Below are 17,703 nucleotides of genomic sequence, written 5' to 3' on the forward strand. Positions count from 1 at the left end.
ACCCACTACCTCAACTCCAGTGCTAGCATCCACCCCCAAGGTGTTAGAGAAGGGAGGATCACGAAAGACATCTCCGATCTGGAAACACTTTAAAGTGACGGAAGACCCGCGTTATGCTCGGTGTAATTACTGTGCCAGGGATATTAGCAGAGGCAAGCAAATGGGACATCTATCAAATTTTGGCATGAACCATCACATGAAGAGGCAACACCCAACAAGATTACTGCCATCTGGGGATGGTGGCAGTTTCAGTCGGGGGACCCCTTCCAACCAGTGTGCAGTGGTAGGAAAGCAGCAGAGTCAGCCCACGCCCTCATACCCTTCTAGCAGTCAGGCGGCAGGCCAGCAACCCCCTGACATGTAGCAGAAGCGACAATGCACCATGGAGGAAATGGGGTGGAGTGCGGTAATGCTATCCCGGGGTAGGAGGCAGGCAGCCGCAAAAGTTGTAACCAGGAGCATTGGGGAAATGATTGCCCTTGATGACCAGCCCTTGCAGCTAGTGCACAATGTGGGTTTCAAGCGTTTTTTGAAGGTCGTACTTCCAAATTACAAAATCCCGTGCAGAACCACATTTAGTAGAAAGGTCATCCCCAGCCTGTACAAGCAGTGTCACAGTCGCTTGCAAGCACTGCTAGGTAAGGCAGACGGAAGAGTGCATTTCACCTGCGATATCTGGACCGCCATGAATGCTGCACACTCTTACCTCTCTCTGACAGCACACTGGTGGGACATGGCAGAGGCAGGGACAGCCAGCAGCTCTATTACTGAAGAAGTGTCAGGGTGGAGGTGGGCTTTACTGCACACCCACCTGACGGACCAGGCCCATACTGAAGCCAATATTCTAGCATGCATCAGAAAGATGCTGGAGGGCTGGCAACTACACCAGCGAGACAGGAATACTCAGGCAGGGTTCTTTGTCACAGACAATGGTGCAAACATGGTTAAGGCAATAAGCGATGGGCGCTTTAAGAACATACGATGTTTTGCACACACTCTGCACCTGGTAGTGAAGTCAGCTCTGGGCTTGGAGTCCAATGACAAGGAGAATGAATACCTGCATAGATTAATACAGAAGTGCAGGAACATAGCAGCACACTTCCACAGAAGTGTCAAGGCGGGGCAGGTTCTCCGACAAAAGCAGACTGATTTGAATATGCCTCAGAAGCAGCTCATTCAAGACATTGCCACCCAGTGGAATTCCACCTTTATGATGCTGGAAAGGTAACTGGAGCTGCAGACACCCCTTCATGAACTTTCTGGTACAATAGACATAGGTGTGCAGAATCCCCTAAGGCATCATGATTGGTTAGTCATGAGTCAGCTGGTAAAACGCCTGCAGCCCTTCAAAGGATGTCCCGGAGGAGCTGAGTTCCAGAAGTGCCGCCTTGGCTGACATCATCCCTATAGTTAAATTCCTGGATGAACATTTGGAGGCCTTTAAACGGCAAAAGGGAATGACTGCTGAGGTGCTGCAGTGTCTGGACGTTTTGCAGCAGCAGGTGAAAGACAGATTAAGGCCTTTAACAGACGACCGCACATACATGCTCGCCTCTGTCTGTGATCCCCGTGTGAAAGGTAAACTCGCCCTGCAGACCAATTGTCTGTCATTTGTGAAGGAGCTGCTGTTAGCAAAGGTCTGTGAACAGGAGCGCCATAGGCGGAGACAGATTAGGCTTGAAGCAGAGGTGGAAACAGCAGGCACGTGAGAGAGTTGTGCTGCTAGCCCAGGCAGGAGCAGCCCTGTGTCAGTGACAAATAGTACCTCCTCCTCCACGTCAGAACGCCCAAGGCATGTTGGCCATAAACATTCATCAGTTGTGCAGTGGGCGAGAGAGAAAGTAGATGGATTGAGTGACTGAGCCCTCCCAAGCACAGGAGGAGACAGCAGCACAGCTGTCAGTGACACGGTATCTCTCAGAGCCGATAGAGAAAATGCAGACAGATCCGCTGGCATACTGGACACACAAGTCCACTGTCTGGTCACACCTAGCCAAAGTGGCTCAGCGATATCTGTCATGTCCACCAACCAGTGTGCCCAGTGAACGTGTCTTTTCAATGACAGGGGATATCATGAGCCCTCACCGCTCAAGGCTGGCACCAGAGTTGATGGAAATGCTAGTGTTTTTGAAAGTAAACCTGCCTTTGCTTGGGTTTCCAAATTTTCCTTGTGAATGGCAAGATGAATAAAAGCTATTCAAAGCCTTGCAGCAGCCCCAATTGCCTCCTATGCTCCAGACAATGTAAGCACTGCAGCACATGTACCTGACATGAATCGCTGTGCCTGACCGTCTACTGTCCAGGCCTTGTGTTCCTACCAGTGTTTGACCTCGATAGCTGTGCCTGCTCATCCAGGCCTTGTGTTCCTACCAGTGTTTGACCTCGATTGCTGTGCCTGTTCATCCAGGCCTTGTGTTCCTAAAAGTCTTTGACCTCGATAGCTGTGCCTGCTCATCCAGGCCTTGTGTTCCTACCAGTGTTTGACCTCGATTGCTGTGCCTGTTCATCCAGGCCTTGTGTTCCTACCAGTGTTTGACCTCAATTGCTGTACCTGTCAGTCCAGGCCTTGTGTTCCTACCGGTGTTTGACCTCTATGGTACAAAGTCAACATAGGTTGATATTGCAGATTTGGACTTGAGTAGCAGTATTCTTATTTCTTAGAGCTCTTCAAGTTCCTTTGTCATCATCTGAAGTGCATAAGTACAGTCGGAATTCACTAGACGCCAACGGAATTCACTAGACGCCAACGATATTCACTAGACGCCAACGTAAACACCGGGTACACCACACTCTAGGGGTGAACCCATTCCAGGGAGTCCTTCCCTGCACAAAGGAAAGGGAACTCTCTCCTGGGCCAGCCTGTCTTTCCCCTATGAAAACCACAGGGACCAGACCAGACTACCTCCACTCTGCCAGCCTGTCTTGCCCCTATCAGCTTTCTGCCACTCTGCTTTGCTGCCATACACCAGATGACTCACTTAACTCCTTGTGGTGTTCTTGCCACTATCATGGTTCCTCAGTGTGTTGGTGCTAGTCTATCTGCTTGCTATGTTCCCCCTTCATTGTGCTGTAGGATGTTGATGCCACTTGTCTTGCCGCTTCGCCTGTCGTGCTGCCTTCGATGGTTCATGCATCTGCTATCGGTGCTCTGTTTTGAAGCTGTGGTGTGTTTTTGACATTCTCACTGCTGCTTTGTGCCTCTTTTAAAGCACTCTTGCCACTTCTGGTACCCCTTTGCACCTTTCCAGTGCCTTAGGCTATTCATCCCACTTTGGTGCCACTTTGCCGCAGTCTAAGTACCTTGGAGCTGTTTTGTTGTTGTGATGGTTGCTCCCCAGAAGTTTCATGAAAATTGATAAGAAAACCCCAATTCTACAGCCAAAAATAGGCTGGAAATCCTTCCCCCATTGACTTTAATGGGAACCGGGAAACGTATGGACAGAACGGCAACGTATGGAATTCTCCATACGTCCGTATGGAAGGGAATTGACCGTCCACGAATACAAATCACGAATGCAACGAAAACTTTTTGGCTGCACATCCCTACTCTCTGTACACAGCTCAGCCACTCCCCTTCCTTAGTAAGCCTGCATGGAACAGGAGCAGTGGGGAGAGCCTGGAACAGACACTGGAAGCAGCAGGTGGGGAGAAAGTGGAGAGGGGCTCGAATACACACCAACCTCAGTCTGCAGCTGTGATTCCAGGACCTGGGAATCACTCAGCTAAAGGTAGGGTGAGGAATCATAGGTCAATGAGCTGAGACTTATAGGTGGAGGGAACAAAGAGAGTGCAGGGGTCCGGGAGAGATAAAAGGGAAGCATGTTGGGTCATCTCGGGGGGGGGGGGGGCAGGTGATGGTGATGGGTGGGAGAAAGAGAGAGAAATTGTGGATTAGTTGAGTGGGGGCATGATGGAAAAGAGAAAACCGATGCATATTATTCCATTCCTTCCCCCTCCGCTCCCACCCTCTGCTAATCAACAGCAATCTCAGGGTGATCACAACTCCAAAGTTCCCAGGTATGTAGATCCCTCTTCATGTTTTCCACTCCTTCCTGGCTGTCCACGCTGTTACAGATTTTGGTATCAACAACAAAAAGACAAACCTTTCCCGACAATCCTTCCATTATTTTAGCTGAGGTTCACTGCTAGTAACAACCCCCTCCTCAGAGAAATCTCCATTCACCACCACCTTTTGTCACCTCCCACTCAGACAATTTCTAACCCAGTCAGTCGCTCTAGGATCCATGCCAAGGGCACACAATTTATTTATAAGTCTTCTGTGCAGAACTGTTTCAAAGGCTTTGCTAAAATATAAGTACACTGGGGTAGATTTTCAAAGGGCTACGTGCGTACGATATGCGCGTACGCCCCGAAAACCTACCCCAAACCCCCCCTGCGCGCGCTGAGCTATTTTGCATAGGCTCAGCGGCGCGTGCAAGCCCCGGGACGTGCGTAAGTCCTGGGGCTTGCATGGAGGGGCGTGTCGGGGAGCGTGCCACGAGTGACACAGCGTTTCGGGGGCGTGCTGCGAGTGACGTGGCATTTTGGGGGCGAGCCTGGGGGCGTGGTCGAGGCCTCCGGACCAGCCCCTGGATCGGGTGATGGCGCGCCAGCACCCCGCTGGTGCGCGCAGATTTACACCTGCTTTCCGCAGGCGTAAATCTGCCAACAAAGGTAGGGGGGGGTTTAGATAGGGCCGGGGGGTGGGTTAGGTGGGGGAAGGGAGGGGAAGGTGAGGAGACGCGGAGGGAACAGGCAGCGCGCGCTGGGCTCGGCGCGTGCAGGTTGCACAAATGTGCACCCCCTTGCGCGCGCCGACCCCGGATTTTATAAGATACGTGCGGCTATGCGCGTATCTTATAAAATCCAGCGTACTTTTGTTCACGCCTGGTGCACGAACAAAAGTTCGCCCATGCATACATTTATAAAATCTACCCCACTATGTCTAGTGCTGTCTCTTGATCCAAATCTTTGGTCACCCAATCAAAGCATTTGATCAAATTCTCTGTTAAAGCCAAGCTGCCTTGGATCTTGCAAATTATTGGATTCCAAAAACTGCCCTCTCCTCTGTTTTAGCAGCGATTCCATTAGTTTGCTCACCATAGGGGTCAGACTAACCGGCCTGTAGTTCTTAGCCTCCTCCCTACTTCCACTTTTATGAATAGGGACCACATCTATACGTTTACAGTGCTCTGTGAGTCCTCCAGATTCTAATGAAGCATAGAAAAGGCCAGCCAGCAGAGTTGCTAGGATATATATAACTTCTCTTAGTGCCCTCGGATGTGTCCCATCCGGCCCCATCATCGCTTATCTACTTTAATTAGCCCCTGATGAGCACACTGTTCTTAAAATTGATTGAGGTTTACCTCACTTCCAATGTTTTTGCATTTGTTTTATGTGGTCCTGCTCCAGGCCCTTCTTCAGTGAACACCAAACAGAATTATTTGTTAAGCAATTTTGCTTTTTCCTCTTCATCCCCTACATATTCCTCCCCTTCACCATTGAGTCTCCCAATGCCACTTTTACAATTCCTTCTCTCTGTAACGTATGTAAAAGCAAAGTCTTGACCTTCTGTTTTACCATATTTCCTATTTCCTCTTCTCTTTCAATTTTCGCATTCCTGACTACTTTCCCAGCTTCTCTTAATTTTTCCAGATATTTCCGCCTGTCTTCCTCCTTCTGCGATCTCGTGCAGTTTATGAATGTGAACCTTTCCTCCCTCACTTTATCAGCTTCTTCTTTAGAAAACCAGAATGGTCTCTTTTTCCTCTTCCCTTTATTTACTTTCCTAACAATGAGATTTGTTTCCCTTGTGCGATCCCTCCAGCTGACGACTCCGTGAGGTTCTCCCCCATTCTAACAAAGTTACATTTCCTGATGTCTGGGACCCTCACCTTAGAGACAGAAGAAGAGAAGGAATATTAAGGCTGCACTGAACCATCTTTCCCACATCCCTCATTACTTCCTGATATTTCTCTTTAATATAAGGAGGATAATTTCACAAGGGACACTCAGTATTATGCACAGAAATGGCCATTTACAAAGGGAATATATTTATCCAGCCCTGAGAGACTGCAGAACTTGCCACTTAACCGGAAATCACCAAAGATTCCTGGTAAAGTAGCGCTGTCAATAAAAAGAAATGTGAAGCGGACCTGTGGCCCAGTTCCTCTCCTCTCCCTGCCAAATTTCCTACCTGATCTTACCAGGCCATGCACTCTCCAACTCCCAAGTCCCTTCAGCATGTAAAACCAATGAGGAGGGATCTGCAGGTCAGGCCACAACATCACCTTCTCTGATTCCTTTTTAGAATAAAAATGTTCCTACGTGAGTCTCCCCTTTCCTCCCAGACTCCTCTGGACCCTAAAATCTCCAGGCAGGAGTGAGTTACACATTGTCAGAAGCTCCCACAGTTTATTCTCCCAGCAATGCTAGAGGGCCGACAGCATTCCTGGCAACTCTCCGGATTTGGCCCGGAGACTCCAGAATTCTAAAAGAATTACCAGGTCTCTGAGCCAATACCGGAAATCTCCGGGTGCTGCAGCAAAACCAATCTGCTTGGACCCGGAAAAAAGAAAGGAACGTCACTGGTCTTGCGAAGCTAAAAAAGGAGGAACTCAACAGTGATTTCTACCATCTCCGGACCTTTTTACCTCTTAACCGCTTCCTCGTGACACCACCTGCTCCTGCACAGCCTGTTTCCTGTATCCAGTAGGGGTGTGCATTCGTTCTCGCCGTATTGGCGATCCGCAACATATATTGCACTATTCGTAGTATTCGTGGGGAAGCGAAACGTATCGCGATTCCCCACAAATACACGAATCTTCGCCGAATTATACGGCCACCTAAATAAAAATTTAAACAAACCCTCCCACCCTCCTGAACCCCCCCAAGACTTACCAAAACTCCCTGGTGGTCCAGCGGGGGGTTCAGGAGCCATCCCCTGCACTCACACCCTCGGTGCTGGTTTCATCATGGCGCCGATAGCCTTTGTCACAGGGGCTACTGGTGCCATTGGTCAGCCCCTGTCACATGGCCATCGGCGCCATCTTGTGTTCCTACCATGTGACAGGGGCTGACCAATGGCACTGGTAGCCCCTGTGAAATTGTATGGGCAAAGGCTATCGGCGCCATTTTGAGTACTGGCATCGGACGGCCAGAGTGCAGGATGTCGCTCCGGGACCCCCGTTGGACCCTCAGGGACTTTTGGCCAGCTTGGGGGGGGGCCTCCTGACCCCCACAAGACTTGCCAAAAGTCTAGCGGGGGTCTGGGAGTGACCTCCTGCACGCCAGCCGTCCGATGCCAGTACTCAAAATGGCGCCGATAGCCTTTGCCCATACAATGTCACAGGGGCTACCGGTGCCATTGGTCAGCCCCTGTCACATGGTAGGAGCACAAGATGGCGCCGATGGCCATGTGACAGGGGCTGACCAATGGCACCGGTAGCCCCTGTGACAAAGGCTATCGGCGCCAAGATGAAACCGGCACCGAGGGTGGGAGAGTGCAAGGGATGGTTCCCGGACTCCCCCCTGGAACACCAGGGAGTTTTGGTAAGTCTTGGGGGGGTCAGGAGGGTGGGGGGTTGTAGTTAATTTTAATTTTAGCTGGGGCACGAATAGAAATTGCCGTATTAACGCATAGGGGCGCCATACGGCCGAATGCAACATATCTGCTGCCCGACGAATCCGAATCATGAATGCAACGTATGGCGTCCCTCTGCACATCCCTAGTATCCAGCCACTTGCCTGCCCCATCCTGTTTGCCTTGGCCAATCAGCATTGCGATTTTCTACCCGTGCATCAAACGAGGAGTAAGAAACAGGCAGCATCCACTTCCGCTGCACAGGAGGAGAAGGAAGAGGCTGCTGCTGCTCCAGGAGCCCACGTTAGAGTCTGCTGTTGCTAGTGTGTTTTGAAAGAGGGGGAGAGAGAATGAATGAGCATGTCTGTGAGAGTGAGTGAATGTGTATTTGTGTAGGAAGAAGAGATCTGAGAGTGTATGTAGGTGAGTAGGAGAGAGCTAAGGGCAAGTGAGCTTGGGTGTGAAAGTGAGTAGGTGTGGGTTGTGACCGTCACTACCCGATGTCTCCACTCCGCCCACCTTACCCCTTTTGCTACTCCCTCTGGTTGACGGAAGTTTGGCTGCCATGGCGTCATCTTGCCGTTCTCCTCCGGTGTCCCCGGACTGGCTAGATTCTGCCTTCCGCCATGTTCTCCTGAAGCCTAAGGGTGTGCGTGCGGCATGGCCCCGACTCAAGTACCAGCTGTGGCGCGAACCTCAGGGGTGTCCCCCTGAGATGACATCATCTTCACCGTATACTTAAGGTCTCTCGTTTTACCAGCTAATCGAGTTAGCAAAGGTTAAGGTTACTATAGGGTTACCTAGCTCCTCCAGGTATCGCTGTGGATGGGATTCGCTCTCCGCATGCCTTGCTACTCTGCCTCCTTGGACTTTACCAGGGGTACCCGCTCCTCGGGGGCCTCGCTCTCTCTCTTGTTTTTCAGGTCGCAGTCTGGAACCGGTACTCGCTCCTCGAGGGCCCACATTCCTGGACCTGCTACCAAATGCTACTTCTGCCAGGAAGTCACCGCTGCCTACAACACCAGTGAGTTACCATCTCTCTCTCAGAGCTTTCCCTGGAACCAGGTACTCGCTCCTCGAGGGTCTACTTCATTCCAGCCTCTGGGCTGCTTCAAGAGACTATTGTATGAGTGTTACCATCAAGGTTCTGTTCCTGAACTCTGCATACCCTGCCTACTCACTATATTTAGTTTCTCTACAGCTCAGCCATCCCGGGATCACTGTTCCAGTTCCTGAGGGACTACAGCCCAGCCGGGCTCTTCCAGCTCACTACTGCCTCCTCTGGTGGTTCACTATACAGTTTAATAAAAGATCTAGTGTGTGTGTGTGTCTGTCTCCCAACTCTGAGCCTAACCGGTGGCCCCTCTTGGGACCTTTACCCATGGGCATGGTCATCTGCCACCGGCCCAAGGATTCACCCGCAATTATCACAAATAATAACAGTGTGTATGGAAGAGGGAGAGGCGTGAGTGAATGAGTGAGTGTGTGTTGGTGGGAGAATGGCAGAAGTAAAGGTGTAAATGCACATGTGAGAATATGAGAGAATGAGCAGTGAAAGTAATTGTGAACATGTAAGAGTGTTTATGAGAACAAATTTGTGGGCACCCGGTCCCACTGTGCCAGTTGCCCTCCCTCCCTCCCCCCCCCCCTGCTAATCCATGGTAATCTCAGGGTGACTGGAAGTCAAAAGTTCCCAGGTATGGCCGGCAGTATATGATAGCCTAGTTCTGGGGCCGAGGAACACGGGATATGTGAGGGCCCTGATAGAGAAGTGGGGGTAAACAGTGGGGCATTTTCATCATAGCATAAAGGATGGGCAGCTTCCCTGTGAGAAGCAGGAAGAATTTCAGATGCCTCATAATTGTCTCATTCAAGATGTTGGCACTTCCTGGAATTCCTCCTCTCTGATGCTTCAGAGGTTACTGGAGCTGCAGACACCTCTTCATGACCTGTGCCTGGAAATGGAGATAGATATGGTTTCCCTCGGGACCTCAGTGATAAAGGAGCTGATGTAACTCCTGAAGGCCTTCAAGGATGCCATGGAGGGTCTGAACTCCAGAAGCACCACCCTAGGTGGGGTCGTCCCCAGAGAAAAGATTCTGGAGAAGTTAGAAGGCTTCTGTGACAAAGCAGAGATTTTACAGTTTGAGGACTCCTTGCAGTGGCAACAACAAGAGAGAGGGAGACCTCTGACAGCATACAGTACTCACTCGCTGGCCATGATTTGTGACCCGCGGGTGAAAGGAAATAGGATTCCTTAGACTAAGTTTGATCTTCTTGATGCCGGCCATAGCTGTGAATGGCTGTAAATAATTATCCCAAGCCTCAGTTTCTGTAAACGCATTCATGGATCTCATTTATGTAACAGTGATCCAGGGGGCAAAGTTACAGGCTGATACAGTAAGGACACGTAAGAAAAAGTGCAGCAGTGCCGGGCGTACGCTCGTTTGCCGCGCGCACAATTTGGTTCGCACACCGCTCGATTCAGTATTCAAATGAGACACAAATGCAAGCCGCGTCCAAAGTGCATCTGTGAAGCGCTAGGCATGCGCAATCCATTCTACTGTATAGAGGGGTATACGCCGCCTGTACAATATCCTGGGTGCGCTGGTACCTGTCGTTTCAAATGTCATTCCACCAGGTAAGTTCTTTTCTACAGACCCCGCTGCCTTGAGCACCAGGCTGGACGAGCAAGCCGCGACCTCGGACATCGGCAGGAAGGCCCATACAGGAAACCCTATTATTTACTATCTGTATTTAAAGTATTTATGCAACTCACCCTCTAGTTCTTTGGAGGGCCACAGGGAGTCCTAGTTGTTGCTGCTCAAGGCTTAAGGCAGCGGGAGGTCGCGGCATCTGTTCATGGACCTTCCCGCTGCCTTGGGCGCCCAGCCAGGCTCTCAAGGCAGCGGGAGGTTGCGGCTCATCTCGCTGGTTCAAGGAGACACTCTAGCTTCGTCTCGTCTCTTCCTCTCCCAGGAATCTGTCCATGAATGGTCTCCGCGACCTCCCGCTGCCTTGAGCGCCCAAGCGGCTTGGGCTCCCAGCCAGGTGAACAAGGCAGTGGGAAGGTCCATGAACAGATGCCGCGACCTCCCGCTGCCTTAAGCCTTGAGCAGCAACAACTGGGACTCCCTGTGGCCCTCCAAAGAACCAGAGGGTGAGTAGCATAAATACTTTAAATACAGATAGTAAATAATAGGGTTTCCTGTATGGACCTGGCCAGGCCCTTAGGACAGGATTTAAGTATTTTCACATGAACGGACGACGCGACCTCCCTGCTAAACTGCTCCGCCACGCTCGAGGAGGAGAAGGGAAGGCTTTCGGGGTCTCCAGCTCCCCTCTCCTCGCGGGGGGTGGGGGGGTTTGTCACCTGCAGAGAAGGTTGAAGGAGGGATCCAGAGGGGGCGAAGATACAGCTCAAGGCAGCGGGAAGCTGACTGAACACCACACTAACGCCAGGGTCAGGGTAGGCGGTAAATTTGCAGGTTAAAGACGCGGCAAAATAGCTGGTTAAAAAGGCGATAATCTGGGTGCACGTTACTGTATGGGAGGGAATAGCTAATCCGATCATTAACATATCATATACATGCCGCGGGCGGAAAGGGATACGCGTCGATTTCAAGAAGCAGTAAGGACGCGTTAAACCGGATACTGAATCGCGGGTTCGCCTTACGCGTCCAAATTGTGCATCCAAAGCGGGTTAGAAGCGGGGTAACTGCGGCCGCGCTTTACTGTATCGGCCTGTTAGTTAGTTAGTTAATTTACATACCGTCAATCTGAAAATACATTCTTGGCGGTTTCCAATAAAATCAAACATTTACAGATACATAAAATCTATTTGTACGTAAATGCTAAAAGAATCAGAAAATCATAAGAAGACAGTTATTTCAGGTTTCCAGTGTTACGATCCTGCCCGCGAGGAGCGCGGGCAGGCCCTCACCTCCATGCGGCCAGTTGGGCCGCTGACGCTGCTGCCTCTGCAGCAGCTCTGCTGCAGTGTCCGGGCTCCTCCCCGGCTGCCTCCAGCCCTGCGCTGCAGGGTCTGCCCTCCGGGAGCCTTCCCATGTGGCTGAGTCAGCTGTGTCAGCCTCTGTGTCTCCCCGACGCGTCTCTGCCGATCCTGGGGCTTTCAGCCAGCAGGGAGGCCGTCCCTGCTGGTGCCTGCAGTTTCCCACAGCTCCCTGCAGCCAGCCTTACCTCTCTGCCTGCAGCCTGCTACAGCTCCCTGCTCGTCCTGCAGCCAGCACTTCTCTCTCTCTGCTTCAGTCCTGGCGGCTGGGAGCTGTTCCAGCGACCTGCCTTCACCCAGCTCTAGCCCAGGGCTGCTCCGCTGCTTCCCTGGGTTTTCCACGTGGCTGAGGACGCCACCAGCTTCCAGCACTCATCTTTCCAGCTTCCTAGGGCGCGAGCGCGCGCCTCTCGTCTGTTCTTCAAGGGCCAGCCAGGTGTGGCCCCTGCTGGCTCCTCCCTGGGCGTTGTCCACCTCAGCTCTACAAAGGGATTCAACGTTCAGTCTGTCTTTGCCTTCGCAAGGAGTTGGTCACTCCTGAGATCCTCGTTCCAGGAGCTGCCTTGAGTTCCAGCCTTCTGCAAGGTCTAAGTGTTCCATGTTTCCAGTTGTTCCAGTCCTGATGTTTCCAGTTGTTCTAGTCCTGATGTTTCCAGTTGTTCCAGTCCTGATGTTCGCTTGTTCCTGTTCCTGCCTTGAGGTCTGATTCCTTCTCCGGTATCCATGGTCCAGCCCAGATATTACAAGCCTTGCACCTTGATCCTGAAACTCGCCTGAAAGCTAAGTACCTTGCCCTTGAACCTCTTGAAAGCTAGCACCTTGATCCTGTGTCCTCCAATGTCCTGGTATCTCGCGGCAAGCCACACCGTGGTCTGTGACCAGCCCTCGGGGCGGGCTGATTAGGGCCATCTGTGATGCAAGCCATGTACCTCGTTTCTAAGTCTCTGAGAAGTCCTTGTTCCTGATCCTGTTTCCTGCTTTGGCTGCCGGTGTGCAGCAATCCTGCTTCTTCCCTGTTACCTTGATGTTGGTGCCAGATCCAGTTCCTGATCCAGTCCCATATGTTCTGCCTTTCGTCTTGTCTGGCTCCTGAGCCTTCTGGCCTGTTGGGCCCTGGAGTGGCCAACAGGCGGGATTCGTCCCTGTGCTTTGGAGCTTCCCTTCCTGCCAGCCGACGGGGCTTCGGATGTCAGTATCCCAGCATCGGAGTTCGCTTCGCCTGGATCTCTCCTGCATTTTCCCGTTCTCGGCGTGGTCCGTGGCCTGCCCTCCAGGGCAGTGTTGGGGATGCGTGGGACAGGGTGGCCCGTGTCTCAGTCCCAGGAGTGGTCTGAGCGGGGTGCCCTGAGGGACTGTGCTCATGTCTTTCTTCAGTCCTTGTTCCTGAGTCTACATCTGCACCTTCATTACCTCGCTTCTGAACCTACCTCAGCATCTTCAGTACCTCGCCTTTGAATCTACCTCTACACCTTCAGTACCTTGCTCCTGAGTCTACGTCAGCACGCCCAGTATCTTGTCTCTGAGTCTACGTCTGCACTTCCAGTACCTTGCTTCTGAGTCTACGTCAGCACGTCCAGTACCTTGCTTCTGAGTCTACATCTGCACTCCCAGTACCTTGCTTCTGAGTCTACGTCTGCACTCCCAGTACACTGCTTCTGAGTCTACGTCTGCACTTCCAGTACCCTGTTCCTGAGTCTCGTCTGAATCTATGTTCCAGTCTTCGCTGTCCTGGCCTCTGTCCGGCCTGCCGCTTCGTGCCGTACCCTGCAGCAGGTCCGAAAGGGCTGGGAACGGTCGGAGGACTGTTCACAAGACCAACATTGCGTTGTTGGGTCTTCCGAAGCTTGCAGGTCCGGAGGAGGGCCTGTTGCCTGGTCATCACTCCAGTCTTGCTTCCGTCCTACCCATGCTCGGGCATGCCACGCCTCCCGCGGCTCTCTTCGGAATCCTCTGGGGTCGAGCCGCGGCCCAAGGACACACCACTCTCAGGAAGTGGGATCGCTCTCCGAGCGCTCTGCAACATCCAGATTCCTTCCATCTGTTTAGATCTGTTATTAGTCTGTGATTGACCGAAAATGCAGTGCCACTGCCAAATAACCACATTTTTAAGCCTTTTTTTTGGAAAGCTTAGTATTTGGTTCCATCCCCAGTTCAGCTGGCAGGGTATTCCAGAGCGTTGCAAATGACCCTGACTTCACGCCGATGTGCACCCTGGACGGAAGGAATCTGCGGGAGACCTCTATTTGCTGATCTCAACGTCCTGCTAGGTGTGCACAAGTGTAGGGATGTATTTTCTACCTTATTGTGTATGATTGTCAGGCTCTGTATTTAATAGGTAGTCGCGCAGAGTCACACGCAGCGTAAGGTTCGTCTGTACTCAGTCAATAACCCCAGGAGCAGCGAGGAGAAACTGAGCCAGAGATCAATCAAGTATTTTCAACGTGAACGTATGCCTGTCACCCCCTTAATGTATCTGCTGAATTAAAAGAAACTAAACCAGAGATCATCAGTGAATACACACACACACACACACACACACACACACATTATTATACAGAATGTAAAACATTAAATTACACAACAGTTAGTGAAAGTATTTGTCATACTGTAAATTGCTCTTACCACAAATGATATGAAATGTGGATAAAATGTTCCCTGAAAGAAATAGAAATAGAAATGATTAAAATCACATCCTGAACCAGCCCTACGTCAGATCTTTTGCTCCCCTGGTTATCTGGGGTAGGGATGCTGTGGGGACAACCTTCACAGACAGGGGCGGTCTGGTCACGTGGTCTGCGACAGAGCCGAAAATCCCCGGGCCAATTTTTTCCTGGAATCCTCCCCTGTTCACAGCCCTTGGAGGAGGGGGAGAGGTTCATTGAATGACCCCTGGTTTCATAATCAAGTTTGATCCCTTGTGATCCAGATTTAATGTCCATCATTGCAGGGTCCCAGAAGGAGCCCGGGTGCAGGGTCTCGGGCCAGGACTTCCTCTGCAATGATAACACTGGATATGATGAGGAGCACAGCAGGGGTTGGGGATTATAAAACAGAGGAAGATCCTGGGGTAATTGTGAATGAGGGCTCATGGCATCAGGAGTCCCTCCCTGCTTCCAACTGAGCGGGAGACCCAATGGAGCAGGAGGAAACTGCAGGGTAAGAGAAAAATGTACATCTCAGAGTTCCCCCCAAATTACCAAACCAGGATATAGCAGGATAAATATAAAACTAACACCCAAACACACCCAGACTTTATCATCTCTAAATCATTCCAGGCCTGAATTCTGAGGGCAATTTCAAATGATTTTACTGAACCTTTAGCTGGGTAAAAGTGGGGGCTGACATTTGCCTCCCCCTCTGTGGGTAAGAGAAGCTGCATCCTGCGATGGCAAACAGAGCAGGTAATTTTGTGTTTTCCATTTAAAACCTTTAGCTCAGGGGTGGCCAAGCTTTCACACACTAAGAGCCAAGGGATCAGATTGCCCAGCACCAAAGAGCCTCAGGTTTTCAAGGGATGAGGGGTGAGGTGGGGGAGGGGAGGGGAGTTCCCCCTTCCCCATCAATCTCTCTCTCTCTCAATCCCTGCATCCTGTCCACCTCAAGTCTCTTTCAATTTTCCCACCCTGCCCTCAACAGTTTCCCTCTTGATTCCCCTCCTTTTCCCCTTGTTTCTCTCAATCCTCCCATGCTGTCCCCACTTTTCTCTGACCAGCATCTCCCTCTCCCTCTCCCCCTCTCTTCTGTCCAACATCTTTCCTTCTCTCTCTCTGAATCCCACACCCCGTCCCTGCCAGTCTCTCTCTCAGCAGTGCCTGCATAGCATTTCCCAACCCCACAAGCACGACAGGGGCTCCCGGCTCAGCGGCACAACATTAACACCTCCCCACCTCACCCAGTATGATACTACTTTCACCCCATCTTCACCCTAGCAGCAGTTTCTACTCTGTCCCCACTCCTTCTGACCCCTCCTTTTCAATGCTCTCTCAGGTCTCTCTCACACACTCTCTGCCATCCCCCCTTTCTGGCTCTCATAAATCTCCCCCCTCTCAGCGAACATTCATCACTTTTCAAGTTACTTCCCCCAGAAAGTATTCACTCATCCCCCCCTCCCCGTGTCTCTCTCAGACTCTTCCCACTCCAATCACCGTCTCTGTCTCTCTCATCCGTCCACCCTCATCTCACCTCTGGCCTCATTCTCCTGCCTTCCCATCATCCCTTCTGCCTCTGTTTCCTCCTCTTCTTTCACCAACTCTGGCTCTCTTACCCTCCCTTCCACCTTCATTACCTATAGCTCTCTCTCACCCACCCTCACTCTCCCTCCATCCTCAACCCCCTTACACAGCCTAACCTCACCAGCTCTCCCCCACTATGACACCATTTCTGTTTTTACACCTCCACCTCCTAAGTCTACACTACTGGGAATCTTGCACACATCCCCCCTCCCTCTGGCTTTCTCTCTACTGCCATTGTACCCCAATCTCTCTCTATGATGTCGCCTTTGCTCTCCCCTTAAAATAAAAAGAGGAAATCCCTAACCCTCCCAGAGTTACAAACTAACTTATTTTTGCATTCCCAATAACTTGGACTAGAAGATAAATCTCCCTGTGACAGTGTTGCATTCAGTTACGTTTTCTCTTCCCAAACACTAGAAGAGAAATAATTTTAAGATTGAACTGAACCATCCTTCCCCACATCCCCCATTACCTCCTGATGTTTCTCTTTAATATAAAGAGGATAATTTTCCTAAGGGACACACAGTGCTATACCCAGGATTATGGATTATAAGACACTTCCTGCCCCTTCTATGGGAATCCATCCCATCCAAATGAAGGACACTGTCAACAGTTTGGGTTCCTTCTAGACTGGACCCTTTCTTTCACTCCTAAAGTTTCTAGTCTTATTGAACACACATTTTACTTTTGTGATTTATTCTCTGCCTTAGAACACTTTTAGATTAACAGGAGTTAAAGACCCTTAGTTTACTCTTTGATTGTAAATTGTTTAGATTATTGTAACTCTCTATACCATGGCCTCAGACCTAACCTGCATCTCAGACTTCAACTCGTTCATAAGAGTGCAGTTAAACTAATTGTTGGTAAGAAAAATATGATCAAGTCTCATCCTTGCTAAAGGATCTACCCTGGCTTCCCATCACCGGAAGCATTCGATGTAAAGTCGGCTGTGTTGTCAGAAAATGTGAAAATGTGTTAGAAAGAGTGTTTCTTTGCGCCATGCACATGTGTGGTGTAGCCAGTTATATCAAGTTAGTATTGAAGCATAAGAAGTGGGTTTTATTTTGTACTCTTTGTACATTTACTTAGATAAGGGCTTAAACTGGGATGCCTTCCAACTTCAGACACCTGTGTCCTTGGGGGGCAAAAAAGCACAAGAAACTTTCTTGTGATTAGAAGACAGACTAGCCCCCACCTGACATGGATGTTCCTTTTAGGTACTTACCAAGTCTGGCAAGGCACCTCTCTGGAAGCTCAACCTGAGGGTCTTGAGTCCAGGCTTGTTGCCCTCTTCCAACAACTGGAGCAATCCTCCCTACAGCTTACTTCAATCGCATCAGAATCTCCTCTTGATGGATTCCGTGCTGAGTTCTGCTCATCTAAGTACCAAAACTTGTTCCTGGGTTTCCGGGAAAGAAGGTGCCAATCTTACTAAGATCCTTAGATCACCTTCATGGAAACTACAGCACTGTTCTCTACCATATTTTGGTGCTCCAGAACAGTTCCAGAAAAGATTTGCTCTGCGACCCTGCTTCCATAATGACTCCTGTGCCTGCCAAAACCTCCTATCAGAAGTACTTCTGGAGACTCCTCACCTAGTCCTATGCATCGAATTTCAGGTTTGCTTAGAGGTCTCGTTTTCTTCTGGATGGACATCTTTCCTGAGGTAACATTCTCTTTGTTGCGCCCGTTGGTCGCAGGCGGCTGCGACCTCTGCTGCTCACCTCTTTTCTCTCCTCTGCTTCCAGTCTGGGAAAGAAAGCCATCTCCGCTTCTCCACACCGACCCTCATGGCATTCCCGGGACGGCGTGGGCGCTCCTGGCAGCCATCTTGTTTCTGGGGTAACCTAGGGTATGCGCGTGCCTGGGCCCTTCTT

At 50.7% G+C, this 17,703-nt stretch overlaps 1 long non-coding RNA gene across 1 annotated transcript in view; it reads right to left on the reverse strand.

Annotated features, from left to right (window-relative positions):
- Window positions 1-14,250, reverse strand: part of LOC115079104 — a 61,709-nt gene extending 47,459 nt beyond the window's left edge. The window contains exon 1 of the long non-coding RNA XR_003853192.1: window positions 14,217-14,250. This is a non-coding gene — a long non-coding RNA (uncharacterized LOC115079104). The remainder of the gene's footprint in view (window positions 1-14,216) is intronic.
- Between the last annotated feature and the right edge of the window lie 3,453 nt (window positions 14,251-17,703).

This window comes from Rhinatrema bivittatum, chromosome 1 (assembly GCF_901001135.1).
Source record: "Rhinatrema bivittatum chromosome 1, aRhiBiv1.1, whole genome shotgun sequence".
NCBI classification, from domain to species: domain Eukaryota; kingdom Metazoa; phylum Chordata; class Amphibia; order Gymnophiona; family Rhinatrematidae; genus Rhinatrema; species Rhinatrema bivittatum.